The sequence below is a fragment of the Cervus elaphus genome, chromosome X (assembly GCF_910594005.1).
Source record: "Cervus elaphus chromosome X, mCerEla1.1, whole genome shotgun sequence".
NCBI classification, from domain to species: Eukaryota; Metazoa; Chordata; class Mammalia; order Artiodactyla; family Cervidae; genus Cervus; species Cervus elaphus.
The window spans coordinates 38072872-38093734 of record NC_057848.1 but is presented as its reverse complement, the minus strand read 5'-3'; the positions used below and the strand labels follow the sequence as shown (position 1 = coordinate 38093734).

General features: G+C 37.9%; 1 protein-coding gene across 1 annotated transcript in view; it reads left to right on the top strand.

The window, feature by feature from the left end:
• Positions 1–11214: 11214 nt before the first annotated feature.
• Positions 11215–20863, top strand: part of IL13RA2 (interleukin 13 receptor subunit alpha 2) — a 74922-nt gene continuing 65273 nt past the window's right edge. The window contains exons 1-2 of the mRNA XM_043896187.1: positions 11215–11268; positions 14397–14446. The gene's annotated coding sequence lies outside the window, so the exon portion shown is untranslated. The remainder of the gene's footprint in view (positions 11269–14396; positions 14447–20863) is intronic.

Genomic DNA, 20863 nt, shown 5'->3' with positions numbered 1-20863 from the left:
CAAAACAACTGTGTTGCTATGCAAACGTTTTAGTAACTGGATAGATGGTCAAACAAACCACAATATTCCTTTAAGCCAAAGCCTAATCCAGAGCAAGTCTAACTCTATTCAATCTATGATGTCTGAGAGAGTTGAGGAAGCTACAAAAGAAAAGTTTGAAGTTAGCAGAGATTGGTTCATGAGGCTTAAGGAAAGAAGCCATCTCTATAACAAGTGCTGCAGCAAGTTATCCAGACTATCTAGCTAAGATGCTTAATGAAGTTGGCTCAACTAAACAATAGATTTTCAATGTAGATGAAACAGCCTTCCATTGGAAGACAATACCATCTTGGACTTTGATAGCTAGAGAGAAGTCAGTTCTTGCCTTCAAAGGACAAGGTCTTATTAAGGGCTAATGCAGCTGGTAACTTTAAATTGAAGCCAATGTTCATTTACCATTCTGAAAATCCCATGTACATTATATCTACTTTGCCTGTGCTCTGTAAATGGAACAGTAAAACCTGGATGACAGCACATCATGTTTACAACATGGTTTACTGAATATTTTAAGCCCACTGTTGAAACTTACTGCTCAGGAAAAAAGATTATTTTCAAAGTATCCCAGCTCATTGAAAATGCACTGAGTCACCCAGAAGCTCTGATGGAGATATACAATAAGATTGATGTGTTTTCATGCCTGCTAACATATCAATTCTGCAACCCATGGAGCATGGAGATATTTAGAATTTCAAGTCTTACAATTTAAAAATTTTGTAAATCTATAGTTACCATAGTGATTCCTCTGTTGGATCTGTGCAAAGTCAGCTTAAAACCTTCTGGAAAGAATTCACCATTCTAGGTGCCATTAAGAATATTGCTGTCATGGGAAGGGCAAAATATCAACATAAACAGGAGTTTGGGTAAAGTTGATTCCAACCCTTATGGATGACTTTGAAGGGTTCAAGACTTCAGTAGAGGCAGTCACTACATATATGGTGAAAATAGCAAGAGACCTAGGATTAGACATAGAACGTGAAGATGTGAGCAGATTGCTCTAATCTCATGAAAAGACTTTAATAAATGAGGAGTTATTTCTTATGGATGAGCAAAGAAAGTTGTTTCTTGAGATGGACTCTACTCCTGGTAAAGATGCTGTGAAGATTGTTGAAGTGACAGGAAAGAATTTAGAATATTACATAAATTTAGTTGATAAAACAGTGTCAAGGTTTGAGAGGACTGACTCCAATTTTGAAAGTTCTACTGTGTGTAAAATGCTATCATACAGCATCACATGTTGCAGAGAAATTGTTCATGAAAGGAAGAATCACTTGATGTGGCAAACTTCACTGTTGTCTTATTTTAAGAAATTGCCACAGCCACTGCAGTCTTCAGCAAACACCACCCTGATCAGTCAGCAGCCATCAACATCAAGGCAAGACCCTCCACCAGCAAAAAGATTGTTACTTCCTGAAGGCTCAATTGATGGCTAACATTTTAGCCAATAAAATATTTTAAATTAAGATATATACATATTCAATATATATTTTTCAGACATAATGCTATCACACACTTGATAAACTACAGTGCAAATGAATTTTATATGCACTGGGAAATTTTTTAAAGTTTGTATGACTAGCTTTATAGCAATACTTGCTTTACTGTGGTGGTCTGTAACCAAACCTGCAATATTTCCAAAGTACACTTATGTAATAAATTGGAAGATATGTAAACACAGTGATTTGGTTGAGAATTTTTTTCTCCAATAGCATTAGTGTATGTTTCCCCAGCCTTTCTATAAACTCTGATTCCCTATACATACCGTACAGACATTGTTGTCTTTTTTATGTTTGTTCAGAAATCAACTGCAGACAGGTAACTATCTACCAAAGTCTGTTCTACTCTCCTTCTTGGGCACCTAACTAGATTATATTTCCCAGCTTCCTTTGCAGTTAGGTTAGGCCATCTGACAAAGTTCTTTCCAGTGGAATGGGAGCAGAGGTTACAAACACCAGTTCCAGGACTTGCCCATAGAACCTTCATGTGTGCACTTCCAAATTTTATTTGCCTTTCCAAAATTTCCAAATTTTATTTTATTCCTTTCCATGGGAAAGAATGATGACAACCAAAGGAACATTGGAAGCAATATGTTGAAAGTATTAATAGAAAAATTTCTTGGTGACCTGAATACCCACTCTGGATTGTTAAGTGAACAAGAATTAAGCTTTTGTTACATTTGAGCAATTATATGTTTGTGTTTATTTGTTAATAGCAGCTTCACCTAACACTTTTATGTTGTAGTTCTTCCCTGGTGTAGTTCTTCCCAGGAAGTTGTAGGGCTTCCCTGATGACTCAGTTGGTAAAGAATCTGCCTGTAATGCAGGAGATCTGGGTTCAATCCCTGGGTTGGGAAGACACCCTGGAGGAGGGCATGGCAACCCACTCCAGTATTCTTGCCTGGAGAATTCCCATTGGCAGAGGGGACTAGCAGGCTGCAGTTCATGAGGTCACAAAGAGTCAGACATGACTGAGCGACTAAGCACACACTATGTTGTAATAGGAGAGGACTGTATTCCCCATAAAATGTGGCACAATGTTGAGCATGGAGTTAGTACTCAATAAGTATTAGTTGAATGAATGAGCCAGTTGTTGTTCAGTCACTCAGTCATATCCAACTCTTCGCTATCCCATGGACTGCAGCACACCAGACTTCCCTGAAGTGAAGTGAAGTGAAAGTCACTCAGTTGTCTCCGACTCTTTGTGACCCCTTGGGCTGTACTGTCCATGGAATTCTCCAGGCCAGAATACTGTAGTGGGTTGCCTTTCCCTTCTCCAGGGAATCTTCCCAATCCAGGGATCTAACCCAGGCTTCCCTGTCCTTCACCATCTCCCAGAGCTTACTCAAACTCATGTCCATTGAGTTGGATTTCCTTATGGATTGACTGGTTTGATCTCCTTGCAGTCCAAGGGACTCTCCAGAGTCTTCTTGAACCACAGTTCAAAAGCATCAATTTTTCGGCACTCAGCCTTCTCTATGGTCTAACTCTAACATCCATATATGACTACTGGAGAAACCATAGCTTTGACTAGATGGACCTTTGTCAGCAAAGTAACGTCTCTGCTTTTTAATATGCTCTCGAGTTTTGTCATATTTTTTCTAATGAGCCAGTACATTAGTAAATTCATGAAAGCTCTTCCAGAAAGTATAATTACCAGGAACCCAAGGCTGAAAATTTTGCCCCATTTGCACATAATTTTATTTATTTTAAGTGATAATTGATATTAAGATATTGAGTACTTACTGAATGACATGTTTTACTCATGAAAAGTCCTGTTGCAGGGGGATGATACTACTTCCACTTAACACTTGAAGAAACAGGTTCAGAGAATTAAGCTACATTGCCAAGGCCATATAATTCCTAAATGGCTAAGCTGGGATTTAAATTCAAGCCTATCTGACTTCAAAATTCTTTCCATTACATCATGCTTTCTTAAGTATATTTGGCTTAATACACCACGTTTGTTGTTTATAATCTTGAGAATATTAATGATTCAAAGCAAAGTATAGTCACTTGGAAATTAGTAAGTCCGTAGATATAGTAATAACACAGGAGATATGTAATCTTGGCCTGTTAATATTGTTGTTTAGTCACTCAGTGGTGTCAGACTCTTTGCCACCCCATGGACTGTAGCCTGCCAGGCTCCTCTGCCCAGAGGATTCTCCAGGCAAGAATAATGGAGTAGGTTGCCGTTTCCTTCTCTAGGGGATCTTCCCGACCCAGGGATTGAACCTGGGTTTCCTGCAATACCCACTCCAGTATTCTGGCCTGGAGAATTCCAGTATAGTCCATGGAGTCGCAAAGAGTCAGACATGATGGAGTGACTTTCACTTTCACTCCTGCAATATTGGCAGGCGGATTCTTTACCACTGAGCCACTAGGGAAGCCCTAGCCTGTTAATAGAACCATTTAATTAGTATGGTACCCAGTTTTTGACCATCTCTTACACTCATTCTTCCTAAATGATCTTTAACATTATAGAGGAAGTATAGTAAAAGCTCAGCTAGAAAGCATAGGGATTGAATTTGAGATACCATGACCAGACAATTTTCTAGTTAGGGATCAGAAAGCAACAGAAAACATTTTTTAGTGCTTTTTGGATAATATTTGAAAATTTTGAAATTCCTTTTCTGACCATTGCGTGGACTAGTAGTGTTATCTCAAGTTAGAGAAATACACTCTAGGGGTTGTTTTAAGTGGACATTGGTGTTGAGTATACATGTAAGAATGTCTATATTTACTTTAATCAAAAATAGTGAATCTGTTTTATTATATATAATAAAAATATTATGTATAATTACTTAAATATAATGTCATCACTTGGTCTGTTTGATAACAGAGGGTCACATGTGATGTCATGTAATATCTCTGAGGCATCCCAGAGTAAAAGTATGGAAGACTGCATCAAAACAATTACTTAATAGTCTAATTTCACAGTAGTACAAGATGCTGCACTTTACATGTTCCCAGTTAGATTTCTTAATCATGTTATTTAAATTTTAAGCAAACTAACCCTCACAAAATTACTCTGCAAAGAATATTGATGATATTGCTAATAATGTAAACATGATGAAGAAATTGACAGTATTCTTTGTCAATTGTATTATTAGTTTAAATACAAAAGAAATCCAAGAAACATGATGATCTAATAAGTCCTGCTGAAATGTTGGCCTACAGCATTCAAAGTTAACAAGACTCTGATATATGAATGTATTAATATATCCTGTATAGTAATAGTGAACTTCACCTTCAAAATGTTTTTTGCCTTAAGAGATTAGCTAATTATGACACTATGTGTATAACTTATAATTGAACATATGTACTGAGAGACTGTATTCAAAATAAGAAAACATAGTGGATTTTATTATCTACGAGCTTGGAGATCACCATCTTAATACAACCTCTTAACATATTAGCAATTTTTATTTACATGTCTGTTTTCTGTTCAGTTCAGTTCAGTTGAGTCGCTCAGTCATGTCTGACTCATTGCGACTCCATGCACTGCTGCATGCCAGGCCTCCCAGTCCATCACCAACTACCAGAGTTTACTCAAACTCATGTCCATTGAGTCAGTGATGCCATCCAACCATCTCATCCTCTGTCGTCCCCTTCTCCTCCTGCCTTCAATCATTCCCAGCATCAGCGTCTTTTCAAGTGAGTCAGCTCTTCTCATCAGGTAGCCAAAGTATTGGAGTTTCAACTTCAACATCAGTCCTTCCAATGAATATTCAGGACTGATTTCCTTTCGGATGGACTGGTTGGATCTCCTTGCAGTCCAGGGGATTCTCAAGAGTCTTCTCCAACATCACAGTTCAAAAGCATCAATTCTTTGGTGCTCAGCTTTCTTTATAGTCCAACTCTCACATCCATACATGACAACTGGAAAAACCATAGCCTTGAGTAGACAGACCTTGTTGACAAAGTAATGTCTCTGCTTTTTAATATGCCATCTAGTTGGTCACAACTTTTCTTCCAACGAGTAAGCATCTTTTAATTTCATGGCTACAGTCACCATCAGCAGTGATTTTGGAGCCCCCCAAAATAAAGTCTGTCACTGTTTCCACAGTTTCCCCATCTATTTGCCATGAAGTGATGGGACCAGATGCCATGATCCTAGTTTTCTGAGTGTTGAGCTTTAAGCCAACTTTCTCATTCTCCTCTTTCACTTTTATCGAGAGGCTCTTTAGTTCTTTGCTTTCTGCCATAAGAGTGGTGTCATCTGCAAATCTGAGGTTATTGATATTTCTCCCAGCAGTCTTGATTCCAGCCTGTGCTTCATCCAACCCAGTGTAACTCATGATGTACTCTGCATATAAGTTAAATAAGCAGGGTGACAATATACAGACTTGATGTATTCCTTTTCCTATTTGGAACCAGTCTGTTGTTGCATGTCCAGTTCTAACTGTTTCTTCCTGACCTGCATACAGATTTCTCAAGAGATGGGTCAGGTGGTCTGGTATTCCAATCTCTTTCAGAATTTTCCACAGTTTATTGTGATCCACACAGTCAATGGTTTTGGCATAGTCAATAAAACAGAAATAGATGTCTTTTTTGAACTCTCTCCCTTTTTCAATAATCCAACAGATGTTGGCAGTTTGATCTCTGGTTCTTCTGCCTTCTCTAAAACCAGCTTGAACATCAAAAAGTTCACAGTTCACGTACTGTTAAAGCCTGGCTTGGAGAATTTTGAGCATTACTTTACTAGACTGTGAGATGAGTGCAATTGTGCATTACTTTGAGCATTCTTTGACATTGCCTTTCTTTGGGATTAGAATGAAAACTGACCTTTTCCAGTCCTGTGGCCACTGCTGAGTTTTCCAAATTTGCTGGCATATTGAATGCAGCACTTTCACAGCATCATCTTTTAGAATTTAAAATAGCTCAGCTGGAATTCCATCACCTCCACTAGCTTTGTTCGCAGTGATGCTTCCTAAGGCCCATTTGACTTTGCACTGCAGTATATCTGGCTCTAGGTGAGTGATCACACCATTGTGATTATCTGGGTTGTGAAGATCTTTTTTGTATAGTTCTTCTGTGTATTCTTGCCACCTTTTCTTAATATCTTCTGCTTCTGTAAGGTCCATACCATTTCTGCCAGGTCCATAGCATTTCTGTCCTTTATTGAGTGCATCTTTGCATGAAATGTTCCTTTGTTGTCTCTAATTTTCTTGAAGATCTCTCTCATCTTTCCCACTCTACTGTTTTTCTTTATTTCTTTGCACTGATCACTGAGGAAGGCATTCTTATCTCTCCTTGCTATTCTTTGGAACTCTGCATTCAAATGGGTATATCTTTCCTTTTCTCCTTTGCTTTTCACTTTTCTTTTCACAGCTATTTGTAAGGCCTCCTTAGACAGCCATTTTGTTTTTTTTGCATTTCTTTTTCATGGTGATGGTCTTGCTTGCTCTCTCTTGTACAGTGTCACAAACCTCCACCCATAGTTCTTCAGGCACTCTGTCTACCAGATCTAATCCCTTGAATCTATTTGTCACTTCCACTGTATAATCATAAGGGATTTGATTTAGGTCATACCTGAATGGTCTAGTGGTTTTCCCTACTTTCTTCAATTTAAGTCTGAATTTGGCATATCTGTTCATGATCTGAGCCACAGTCAGCTCTCGGTCTTGTTTTTGCTGACTGTATAAAACTTCTGCATCTTTGACTGCAAAGAATATAGTCAATCTGATTTCGGTGTAGAATATCTGGTGATGTCCATGTGTAGAGTCTTCGCTTGTGTTGTTGGAAGAGGGTGTTTGTTACCATCAGTCCGTTCTCTTGGCAGAGCTCTGTTAGCCTTTGTCCTGCTTCATTATGTACTCCAAGGCCAAATTTGCCTGTTACACCAGGTGTTTCTTGACTTCCTACTTTTGCTTTCCAATCCCTTATGATGAAAAGCACATGTTTTTGGATGTTAATTCTAGAAGGCCTTGTAGGTCTTCATAGAGCTGTTCAACTTCAGGTTCTTCAGCGTTACTGGTTGGTGCATAAACTTGAATTACTGTGATATTGAATGGTTTGCCTTGGAAATGAACAGAGATCATTCTGTCTTTTTTGAGATTGTATCCAAGTACTGCATTTTGGACTCTTTTGTTGAGTATGATGGCTACTCCATTTCTCTAAGGGATTCTTGCCCACAGTAGTAGATATACTGGTCATCTGAGTTAAATTTATCCATTCCAGTCCATTTTAGTTTGCTGATTCCTAAAATGTCGATGTTCACTCTTGCCATCCCCGGTTTGACCACTTCCAATTTGCCTTGATTTTAGACCTAACATTCCAGATTTCTATGCAATATTGCTGTTTACAGCATCAGACTTTGCTTCTATCAACAGTCACATCCACAACTGGGTGTTGTTTTTGCTTTGGCTCTGTCTCTTCATTCTTTCTGGAGTTATTTCTTCACTGATCTCCAGTAGCATACTGGGCACCTACCGACCTGGGGAGTTCATCGTTCAGTGTCCTATCTTTTTGCCTTTTCATACTGTTCATGGGATTCTCAAGGCAAGGATACTGAAGTGGTTTGCCATTCCCTTCTCCAGTGGACCATGTTTGGTCAGAACTTTCCATCATGTCCCATCCATCTTGGGTGGCCTTACACAGCATGGCTCCTAGTTTCATTGAGTTAGCCAAGGCTGTGGTTCATGTGATCAGATTGGTTAGTTTTCTGTGATTGTGGTTTTCAGTCTGTCTACCCTCTAATGGAGAAGGAAAATAGGCTTATGGAAGCTTCCTGATGGGAGGACTGACTGAGTGGGGAACTGGGCCTTGTTCTGATGGGCGGGGTAAATCTTTAATCCAATTTTCCATTGATGGGTGGAGCTGTGTTCCCTCCCTGCTATTTACCTGGGGCCAAACTATGGTGGAGGTAATGAAGATAATGGCGACCTCCTTCAAAAGATCCCATGCATGTACTGCTACACTCCCTTCCCCCAACCCTGCCACAGGCCACCACCGACCCATGCCTCTGCTGGAGACTCCTGGACACTCCTGGGCAAGTCTGGGTCAGTCTCTTGTCAGATCATTGCTCCTTTCCCTTGGGTCCTGGTACTCAGCAATTTCTGTTTTCTGTACTGAATACTAATTTCCTTAAGGAGAGAGAGACTATATCTTATGTTTGTATCAAGTACTTAGCTCTTGGTTTTTCAGTGGTAGGTGCTCAATTAATATCTGCTAAATAGAAATATGGCTGTCTGAGGAGGCCTTACAAATAGCTGTGAAAAGAAGAGAAGCAAAAAGCAAAGGAGAAAAGGAAAGATATTCCCATTTCAATGCAGAGTTCCAAAGAATAGCAAGGAGACATAAGAAAGCCTTCCTCAGTGATCAGTGCAAAAAAATAGAGGAAAACAACAGAATGGGAAAGACTAGAGATCTCTTCAGAAAATTAGAGACAACAAGGGAATATTTCATGCAAAGATGCACTCAATAAAGGACAGAAATGGTATGGACCCAACAGAAGCAGAAGATATTAAGAAGTGGTGGCAAGAATACACAGAAGAACTGTACAAAAAAAGATTTTCATGACCCAGATAATCACGATGGTGTGATCACTCACCTAAAGCCAGACATCCTGGAATGCGAAGTCAAGTGGGCCTTAGAAAGCATCATTACGAACAAAGCTAGTGGAGGTGATGGAATTCCAGTTGAGCTATTTCAAATCCTGAAAGATGATGCTGTGAAAGTGCTGCACTCAATATGCCAGCAAATTTGGAAAACTCAGCAGTGGCCACAGGACTGGAAAAGGTCAGTTCTCATTCCAATCCCTAAGAAAGGCGATGGCAAAGAATGCTCAAACTACCGCACAATTGCACTCATCTCACACGCTAGTAAAGTAATGCTCAAAATTCTCCAAGCCAGGCTTCAGCAATATGTGAACCATGAACTTCCAGATGTTCAAGCTGGTTTTAGAAAAGGCAGAGGAACCAGAGATCAAATTGCCAACATCTGCTGGAACATCGGTAAAGGAAAAGAGTTCCAGAAAAACATCTATTTCTGCTTTACTGACTATGCCAAAGCCTTTGACTGTGTGGATCACAATAAACTGGAAAATTCTGAAAGAGATGGGAATACCAGACCATTTGACCTGCCTCTTGAGAAACCTATATTCAGGTCAGGAAGCAACAGTTAGAACTGGACATGGAACAACAGACTGGTTCCAGATAGGAAAAGGAGTACATCAAGGCTGTATATTGTCACTCTGCTTATTTAACTTATATGCAGCATACATCATGAGAAATGCTGGGCTGGAAGAAGCACAAGCTGGAGTCAAGATTTCTGGGAAAATATCAATAACCTCAGATATGCAGATGACACCACCCTCATGGCAGACAGTGAAGAGGAACTAAAAAGCCTCTTGATGATAATGAAAGAGGAGAGTGGAAAAGTTGGCTTAAAGCTCACCATTCAGAAAACTAGGATCATGGCATCTGGTCCCATCACTTCATGGCAAATAGATGGGGAAACAGTGGAAGCAGTGTCAGACTTTATTTTTGGGGGCTCCAATATCACTGCAGATGGTGATTGCAGCCATGAAATTAAAAGATGCTTACTCCTTGGAAGGAAAGTTATGACCAACCTAGATAGCATACTAAAAAGCAGAGACATTACTTTCCCAACAAAGGTCCCTCTGGTCAAGGCTATGATTTTTCCAGTTGTCATGTATGGATGTGAAAGTTGGACTATAAAGAAAGCTGAGTGCCAAATAATTGATGCTTTTGAACTGTGTTGTTGGAGATGACTCTTGAGAATCCCCTGGACTGCAAGGAGATCCAACCAGTCCATCCTAAAGGAGATCAGTTCATTGGAAGGACTGATGCTGAAACTGAAACTCCAATACTTTGGCTACCTCATGCAAAGAGTTGACTCATTGGAAAAGACCCTGATGCTGGGAATGATTGGGGCCAGGAGGTGAAGGGGACAGCAGAGGATGAGACGGCTGGATGGCCTCACCGACTCGATGGACATGAGTTTGAGTAGACTCTGGGAGTTGGTGATGGACAGGGAGGCCTGGCATGCTGCGGTTCATGGGGTCACAAAGAGTTGGACATGACTGAGTGACTGAACTGTAGTGAACTAAATATAAATAGAAGAATATAGAAATATAGACAACATTAAAAGGCAGCCTGGTTCCTATTACCAAATATAAAATCTTTTGTCATGTGATCTTGGAAAATGAAATTTTTATTTTCCTCTTGCAGAAAATGGAGTGGATACTTCCTGTTCTTCCTATCTCAATGGCTTCTTATGAAACTCACATATGAAAATAAATATAAAATTTAGAGCTATGTATTGCTCTGCTGTGTTCATCTTGTTTTTCAAATATAAACTATTTTGGAATCTTAATAAAAAACTATAGAGGAAAATGACAGAGGATAAAGTGTTAACTGCGTCCTGAAAATTAAAATAAATGCCTTTTAGTGTGTTTTGCCTTTAGAATGCTGACACTTTCCTCCAGTTGTTAAAACAAATTGTTTAAATGAACATGTTGTAAATGTTACAGGGGTTTTTCTGGAAAGGAGAAAGAAGGAAATGTAGGCATTGTTTCACATTTCCAAATGCTTCCTGTAGTCCAAGTGGTGTCAGCATTCCCTTTGTTCTTGATTTAGTCAATTCTCCTTAAAAAGAAATCATTTTGAGATAAGTGGAAAGCACAAAAGGGAAGTCATTGGGACAACTTCCCCCATTTGGTTTCAGACTCATTACCAGAGAATGTGAAGGCTTATAGTCACATGAGAAGGTAAGTCTAAAGGTTACCTTTCTAATACTTAACTTTCTATAAATAAAATGTTCATTTTCCAAGATCACATGATAAAAAATTTTCTATTTAGTAATAGAAATCAGGCTGCCTTTTAATGTTGTCTATACTCCTATATTTTTCTATTTTCATTTAGCAGATATTAATTGATCACCTACCACTGTAAAACCAAGAGCTAAATACTTATCATTTCTATTTTGTTAACTAAGGTAACCAAATACCTTTGCATGTTTTTTTTTTTTTTTTTTGAATGTGAGGAAACAAACTACAGGAGTTTAATGAAACCAGGGAGATGTAGCACCTTGGGAGAAAGGAATTTGGTATTAAAATCTCAGGTTTTTAATAGGTAGAGTTCCCAGGAGCATCAAAAAAGTGAGGTTTATGTGGAGTGAGGCTGACCAAGTGTGCCCAATCAAAGTTAAGTTTCATGAGCAATCCAGGTGAGATATTTTCTGATTATGCTTTAATCATATTTTTTTCTGGAGCATTTTAATACTCTTTTCAGCTACCCCAAAACCACTTACTATCCTCCCACTTCTCAAATCAACCTATGATTGCCTCCATTTTATTTTCACTTTTCTTGTGTTATTCTCCTTTACTCCTTTTGCTTCTTCCATGTGTGCCCTAAGTGTTTACAGATAATATGTATGTGACTGTGTATATGAATACATTTATCTATATAAATGATGAAGTACAACTTGCAACCACTGAATAGATATTTTAAAATAAATAAATGAAAGTAACATCCAATAATATTTTGCAATTGAATGAATAGTACTTGTCATTTCTGTTTTCAACTTCATGATTTACATTTTTATGAATTAATAATTTATTCATTCATTCATCAAGTATTGACAAATTACCTACTCTGACCCTGATGCTGGGAATATACTGCTGATCTCACAAAGCTTGCACATTTTACACAAGTATATATGTAAATAAACCAATAATATAACCTCAAGTAGTGCCAAGTATGGCCAAAAAGTTGATTTGGTTTTTTTCATAAGATGTTACAATGTAATGAAGGAACTAAAACAGTGACTGGCATTGTGATAGTGACTGGCAATCACTTTCTCAGGCTGTGTTTGTGTCTAATTGACATCAGGTGGTGAGGGAAGGACTTTCAGAGGTGGTGACAGTTTAGTTATGAATAATGAGTTGATGTGACAGAAGAGCATTCCTGACAGAGAAAATAGTGTGTTAGTACTGGGGTGGGATGCTTGTGAGCTTTCAACTTAATAAGTTAACTGATGTTTGATGTCTTCAATAATATATAAAAAACAGAGCATGTCATAGTGCCAATCTGTATACTCACTATCCCTCAGGGATTATTCAACTCATTCATTCCTTTAGGACAGATTTATTGAGCACATAATGTGTGTCAGGTACTAGTTATAGGCACTTGGTCATCATCAGGAACAAAACAGACAAAAATACCTGCTGCATAGAGCTTACAATCTAGAGGAGGGAAACAAGCAATAAATGACAATTCACTAAATGATGTTTTATATTAAACGGAAATGCATGCTTTGAAATATAGAAATAGTAGGTGTGGTGTGTGTGCGTGCATGAGTGTGTGTGAAAGTAATTGGTACAGGTTGCAATTCTAAATAGAGTGGACATAGTGTAGGTCTTATTGAGAAGATGTTTGAGAACCCAAGAGAGTAAGTCAGGTACTGAACCAGACCTTAGAGAGGCATTAGTTATTGTGTAATATATAGGAAGACAGCTTTTAGATTGACAATATCTTCATACACTCCAAAAATTCAAATTCCAAATATATAACATATGGCAATTAGACCATAAAAATGCATGGGATGCATTATACAATTCTCTAACTTCACAAAATGAAATGGTCTGGAAATGAGGATGAGTATTCAGTGCTAAGCCAAAATATTTCTCTGGTGACATAAGAATTAGGGAGCCAAGAACCACATCACCCACTCCAGATTTCTGGCTTCCTCCCAAGAGTCTAAACATTTGTTTCCTGAGAAAACCACTTGAATAATTTCTTGGCCTCTGGACAGGCTATCACAAAGCTAAAACTATATTGCCTTATTTTGTGAGGTTAAATTAGGACTTTTACATTTTTTTAATTTATGTTTTGTGCACTGTGGTTGTACAGCTATATTTTGGATAATATCGGCAATTGCTTAATATTATTCTGAGAGATAAAATCTTAGGTAAGGAGCAGATACTATAGACTCCATGTAAATTCAAGAGTTTTAGAGTGTAAAACATAAAAAAAGAAACTCAAATCCAGGCAGGCCTTACCAAAATTCTGAAGCAAGGCATTTACTTAGAGTAACAGGTCATGGGACATAGGAGATGTGTTCTGAGGGGAATGTTGAAGGAACAGTGTTCATCAACTCAGAGAAGAGAGGCCTGAGGGATAATTTAATAATTATCTTAAAATATCAGTTACTTAGGTGCAGAGGATAGTCAATGGTCTCTTTATTCTTAGATGATTAAATAAACTTAAGAAAGCATGGCAGATTTTTGTTAGACGCTTAAGGAGGAAACGATTGTGAAATATTGGAAATGGATCCTGAGGAAAGCTGTGGAATCTTCTCTCTAAAGAGTTTTATAAATAGGAGAAAGTTTCATCTGTCTATGATGGTTTGAGTGTAGCAGGAAGACCTAGTGACTCCAAGGATTCTTCTGTAGTACTACATTTGGTGCACTAGCTCTTTTGGAATCATGTTGTCTTCAAATAATGTTGGAGTGTACTGGCATGATTTGCATTTAAACTATTGGTTAAGTGATTTTTTTAAAAAAAATCTTCTGTAAGCAAATTGAAATCTTTAATAGTTTCCTCTCATTTCAAAACATAATGATTGTCTGAATAATATTTCAGTATGTTTCCTTACAGTGTCAGTAATAATTATCTCATTGGTGGTGATTAGTATTAATATCACTCATTAGAAGGAGGGAAAATAATATGAACTATGCCAGTCCACATAAGTTCTGTTACTTAAGCATTTTGTAAAAGCAAACAGTGTTTATTTGAATAATTTCCTTTCTACATATATCATCAAGAGGTTACCACATTTAATATCTTTTGTCTGTGAGTTCATTTGCTTTTAACTCATAGTACTTTTCTTTCATAGGCCTTGTGGAAACAATTCACAAGAAGTGACTGGATCTCACATTTGAAAAGGTAAGTTTTAATTTTCTTAAAATTTATAGTAAAATTGTATAAAGTAAATGTATTTGTAACAAAACAAATTTTATTTTGAAGAATTTTTGGAGAATAATTAGAGCTGAATATGACTTTGTAGTTGATCAAGCTTATTTTACTGTTGAAGAAATGGAGGTCCTGAGAAAATAAATTTGTATCCAATGTAACCAATGGTAGAATTAGGGCCAAAATTCAGGCTCCCTAACTCACGATCTAGTGCTCTTAATACACACCACTAAATCTTTTTCTATTTTGGTGGTTGTTTGGGGAGGTCCCATGAGTGTGTGTATGTCTGTGAGTGATAAGAACCTGTAGGTCCACAGAAGTTTGACAGGCTTATGAGAGAGAGAGGATTTAGAAGAATATGTTCTCTAAAATTGAAGGACACAGGAAGAGTACCATGGCAGAGGGAGACTCATATAGAAGATATTTCTTATAATTTTAGAAATGACCTTTTTCTTTTGGGTCTTATAATGGGCTAAGGAGGAGAAGGGAGAGATACTGATTTACCATGCATGGAAATAAAATAAAGTTGCTATCATAGGAATTTGACTCATTAAATATCACAGATGATAGTTAAGAAATTAAATGTGGCATATATTGGCCACAACAAATCTCACCAAACCTTATGAAAAAGAATGTTCACAGCTACTGAAGTTATTTTCTAAGGTGTCCATAGTAAGGGAGCATCTATGTAGTGTGGAATTAGAATCTGTGTCATTAAGTATTTGGATAACATAGCAGATGAAAATTGTCAAATAGTGTGTCATTCTAAAAGATTCATGGTAATGTGGAAGGCCAATGTTAAAATGAAAGAAAAATCATATGGCCCAAATTTACACACAGTCAAGGTGCTGCTGCTGCTGCTGCTAAGTCGCTTCAGTCGTGTCCGACTCTGTGCGACCCCATAGACGGCAACCCACCAGGATCCCCCGTCCCTGGGATTCTCCAGGCAAGAACACTGGAGTGGGTTGCATTTCCTTCTCCAGTGCAGGAAAGTGAAAAGTGAAAGTGAAGTCTCTCAGTCGTGTCCGACTCAGCGATCCCATGGACTGCAGCCTACCAGGCTCCTCCGTCCATGGGATTTTCCGGGCAAGAGTACTGGAGTGGGGTGCCATTGCCTTTTCCGACACAGTCAAGCTACCTTGTTCTAAATAAAAACTATGTTTGCTGGACCCATCTCAAGTTCTCCTGCCCTAGACAACTCAAGTCCGCCTTCATATTTTTCTTGTGTGCCAGAGAGGGTGTGTCAGCCGAAGATAGGGAATGCTTCCAGTAATCCAAGGAGAAGATAGTGAGACTTCCTGTTTATCATTTATCTCCTATTTCTCATTTAAAACTCCAAGCAGACATCATCCCCTCACTGAAACTCACTGCCTGGATTTCCATAGACCCATATAGAAAAAAACGCTTCTCTCTATCAGTTAGTGTTTAGTGGACTACATTCCATTTGTCTTGTCACCTCTCTGCCTTTCCTGGACTAGACTATCAGCTTCTTGAGGGAAGGAAACATATCTTTATGCTTTTCTCCTAAATTAGGTTTTTCAACCTTTAGGAAGAAGTGGAAATGATAGCTGCTTTTTCACACTGGCTTCCTTACAATCCTTTATTCTATCTTTTGGGTCTCAGAGATTCTGCAGTCCACTCTGGCATATGGAATTGATAAACTAAGGAAGGAATCTGGTTATTGTTATTTAATGTTTGGGAACTTATAATTATCTATGAATGTTATATTTTGAGACACTCTTTGCTACATTTTCTCCAAAAGAGGGGTCTCTTTTGTATCACTAGTGGAACTTAAAGGATTTTATTAAGCATTTACAGAAAATTGTTCCTCTTACTTAAGAAAAAAAATACAGACAGCTTAGGCATAGTTGCCAAGTGTGGGAATGAGGTCTTTGATGGTTTAGCAACTCTTGCTCTCCAATCTCCTTCCCTTTTCATATTTTCTTGTTATGTTTATCTTCCCTCTTCTAGGATTTTTTAAAAATTTTGTTCATATGTGCATCTATGTATTTATACCTTCATTCCTTACAAATCACTGAAATCAGCAGTCCTACTTTGTACTTTGCAAAATACTCAAGATAAGAATGAGTCATACTGTGCAAATGTGAAATATTTAACACATACCTGCTTTGGACTTGTAACCCCAATAGGTGGCAAGGGGTAAATCTTGACAAGTAAATGGACAGATGGAGCTTTGTTTTATTCAACCCCTGCCCAACCTTCTATTCAAAATCTTCTATCACCCAGTTCACACAGGCTTACTGTGTGCCAAGCACATAATAGATGCTTTATACGTATTCATTTAATTCTTGCTACAATTCTGTAAAGGGCTTCCCTGATAGCTCAGTTGGTAAAGAATCCACCTGCAATGCAGGAGACCCCAGTTTGATTCCTGGGTCAGGAAGATCCACTGGAGAAGGGATAGCCTATCCACTCCAGTATTCTTGGGCTTCCATCGTAGCTCAGCTGGTAAAGAATCTGCCTGCAATGTGGGAGACCTGGATTCGATACCTGGGTTGGGAAGATTCTCCTGGAGAAGGGAAAGGCTACCCACTCCAGTATTCTGGCCTGGAGAACTCCATGGGCTACAGTCCATGGGGTCACAGAGTCAGACACAAGTGAGTGACTTTCACTTTCACAATTCGGTGAAGTGAGACCTATTCCCATCTCCATTTTAAAGATGAGGAAACTGAGGCATAAAGATATTTTGATACATTCTCTAGAGTTACACAACTAGTAAATAATGGTGCTGAAATTCAAACCTGGGCAGTATGACTCCAGAATTAATGTTCTTAGACACTATATGAAGATCTGAAGCTGCTGTGATTAATTTTCTAGGTATATCTGCATTTCTCTTGGCTATTCTATGTCTTCTTCTAAATGTGTGTCACCTATATATGCTAGAGAGCAGCTCAGAACCAAGGAATATGGTATATAATTTGTTCTCAACATTTGAATACACAAGGATTAATGGGAATCTACCAGAGAGATCAGTTGAAACTAGTACTAACAGAAAGTCAGCACAACAATCCAGTGATACAGAATGAAAGATTTAAAAAAATTTTTTTAACAGCTTAGTGAAGTATAATTGATATGTAAAGAACTGTACATATTTACTGTGTACAACTTGATGAATTTGGAGGATTTTTTTTTAAAGGTATCTTTTGAGTCCTGAAATTATGAGTCTTTGAACAACTTTCTCTTCAGGGAAATTTTAATTTTTGCCTCCTAGTTGTCACAAGAACACAAAAATTTTTAATTGGTCTGCAAGCTTAAATAGAAGAGAATGGAAATGAGGTGTCTAAAAGTAAGAAAGTTTCATATTTTAATGTGGTAATGCCACTAGCTAGTCAAGGAAAAGTTCTAGAAAAGAGCTTTGTAAGAACGAGTCTTATAAAATGAATAAGACTGTGGCTTTTAGAAGCTTAGTGATTAGCAGTGGAGTGCTAATAGTGCTGAAACTTTGACTATTTAAAATAGAATAAGTTAAAAGTAAGAGGACTGAATATACTTTTGTACTTGAGAATAAAGGACATAAAGATTAAAACCAGTGAACATCATTTAGTTTATCTAGTGATATTAGATAGTTGTTTCAATCACCAAATGTTTATTTTTTGCAATTGTGTGGTAATTCTCTAGAATGACCCATGCCTCAACCTGCTACACAATCCAAACATACTATCACCAGACAGCCTCATTCTCAGTCTCAGAACTTTAAGGACCATGTATATATCATTAAGGCTTCCCAGGTGGCTCAGCAGTAAAGAATCCACCTGCCAATGCAGGAGACATGGGTCCAATCCCTGGTCAGGGAAGATCCCCTGGATAAGGAAATAGCAACTCACTCTAGTATTCTTGCCTGGGAAATCCCATGGACTGAGGAGCCTGGTGGGCTATAATCCATGGACTTGCAAAAGAGTCAGACATAACTTAATGACTAAAACAACAACAGCAATGTATCATTAACTCTAGTTCTGAACTCTCCCCTATACTCTAGACTTGTGTATCCAACTGTCCACTCTGTATCTCCACTTGGAAGTTTAATGAACTGCTCAAACTTACCATGTCCAAAATTGAATTCTTTATTCCTATGCCTAGCCTGCTCCTCCCCTAGTGTGCTTCCTTTCAATAAATGGCATCACCATTTACCTAATTGCTTAGATTAGAATCCTTGGTATCATTTTAGATTACCCTCTCGCTCACATACCCCACATCTAATCTTTTAGAAGATCACACCAGACCTACCTTCAAAATATATTCAGAATATGGCACTTTCCACCATCATAGTACAAACTGCCATTATCTCTTGGCTAGAAAATTCAAAAATTTTTTGTCTAGAAAATTACTAGAAAACTATTTCCTTTTCCAGTTTATTATCTATTCAGCAGCTGGAATTATATCAAAGATAAAACTAATTTCGTGTACTCCCTGATCAAAAGCTTTCAGTGACTCCCATCTCACTCAGAACAAAAGCCGAAGTCTAAAATGACCTAGGAGGCACCACACAAACTGCACCTCTACCTCTCTGACCTTTCCTCTTCTTACTTTCTTCCTTGCTTACTCTGCTCCCAACCCACAAACACAGTCCCTCATTAGGGTCATTGCATTTGTTGTTCCATCTGCATGAAACACTCTCTACTGTTATCTTCATGACTCCCTCCACCTTTTTATTCAGATTCTTCCTCAGAGAGGCCTTCCTAATCATCCTTTCTAAAATAGCCTTTTTCCCTCACTCCACCGATCACTATTTAGCCTCTTAACCTGCCTCTTGTGTTTTGTATGGCATTTATCATTACCTAACCTATTTTTGCTTGTTTGTTTTATGGTTTATCTCTAACACTGGAATATAAGTTAAGTGAGGGCAGGAATTTGTTCATTCATCGTTGTATCCTGCTTTCCTAACACAGAACTCAATGTTTGCCAAGTAAATGAGTGACTGAATGAATGAATGGTGGTAACCTAAGGAGACAGAGAAGGCAATGGCAACCCACTCCAGTTCTCTTGCCTGGAAAATCCCATGGTTGGAGGAGCCTGGTAGGCTGCAGTCCCTGGGGTCGCTGAGAGTTGGACACGACTGAGCGACTTCACTTTCACTTTTCACTTTCCTGCGTTGAAGAAGGAAATGGCAACCCACTCCAGTGTTCTTGCCTGGAGAATCCCAGGTACGGGGGAGCCTGGTGGGTTGCCTTCTATGGGGTCACACAGAGTCGGACACGACTGAAGCGACTTAGCAGCAGCAGGAGCAACCTAAGGAGAAAGTAGGTCACTGTCTGAGGAAAGAAATGAAGCATTTCTTCAAAGATATGTTGGCAATCTAAAATATAATTCACAAGATCATCTCAATATTAGTTAAAATAATCCAGCTGTTCTCTTTTCAAGTGATATAACCACTTTGAAGCCAACTGTTAAATATGCAATAAATATGAACCATAAAACCTGTGGTTTTCTTCTAAATAAAATGCAAAGATTAATAGGTGAAATGGTTTTGAAACCCAGTTTAGGAATTGTTTAAGCATTTTAAAACCCCTGTGCCAGTATTAGAATGACCACTTGAGAAAATTAATATCTATTGTTGATCTTTATTTTTTCTAAAATTATGCTGTGCCCTGGCTGTTAGGAATTTTCTGCTGGTTGTCTGGTCTCCAGCTGGGACTTAACTTCCTAATTTTATTGAGACTCCATCCAAGGATACACATGTTGTATACTCTGGTTTCCTGTTAGTAGTTCATTAACAAGTTCATCATATGTTTATTCCTGTCTTAGCATTATCAAGAGACAAATCTGGAAAGGTCATGATTTTACGGTAAAATTCTATATGATTATTTCTCTGAACTCTTGATTGATGAACTATTTCTGTTATAATACATTTAGATGTAAAAGGGGATAAGTGGAAGAGTTGTTTTGTAACTTGTATTCTTAGGAAAAAAATTTAGGTAGAAAAGACTCATCTGGAGAATCATCTGTTTTAGTGAATTTATGGAAAAAAGGCTTTACCATGTTTCATCAGTTATTTTGAAAAGATTCAAATAAATTAAACAGTATTTAATATTAAATAGCAGTATGATAAAGTGAAAACTGATTCTTATACCAGCTGTTGCTAACTAAATGGCTTTGACTAGGTCATCTCTGTATTCAGGGCTTTGGTTTACTCGGTTGTAAAAAAGAGGGTGTTAGATCATGATTTTTAGATTAGTTTCAGCATTTCAGCAGTGTCTCTGAACATGATAGTTTCTTACCCTTGAAAGTAGGGATATCAGTTTCATGACATGATTAATAAAAATGTTATCTTGATAATTGTTGAATCTAAATAATGGGTACATGCAGCTTCATTATGCTATTTTTATTTATCTTTCAATATTCTTAAACAATAGCAAATTTAGAAATATGAAA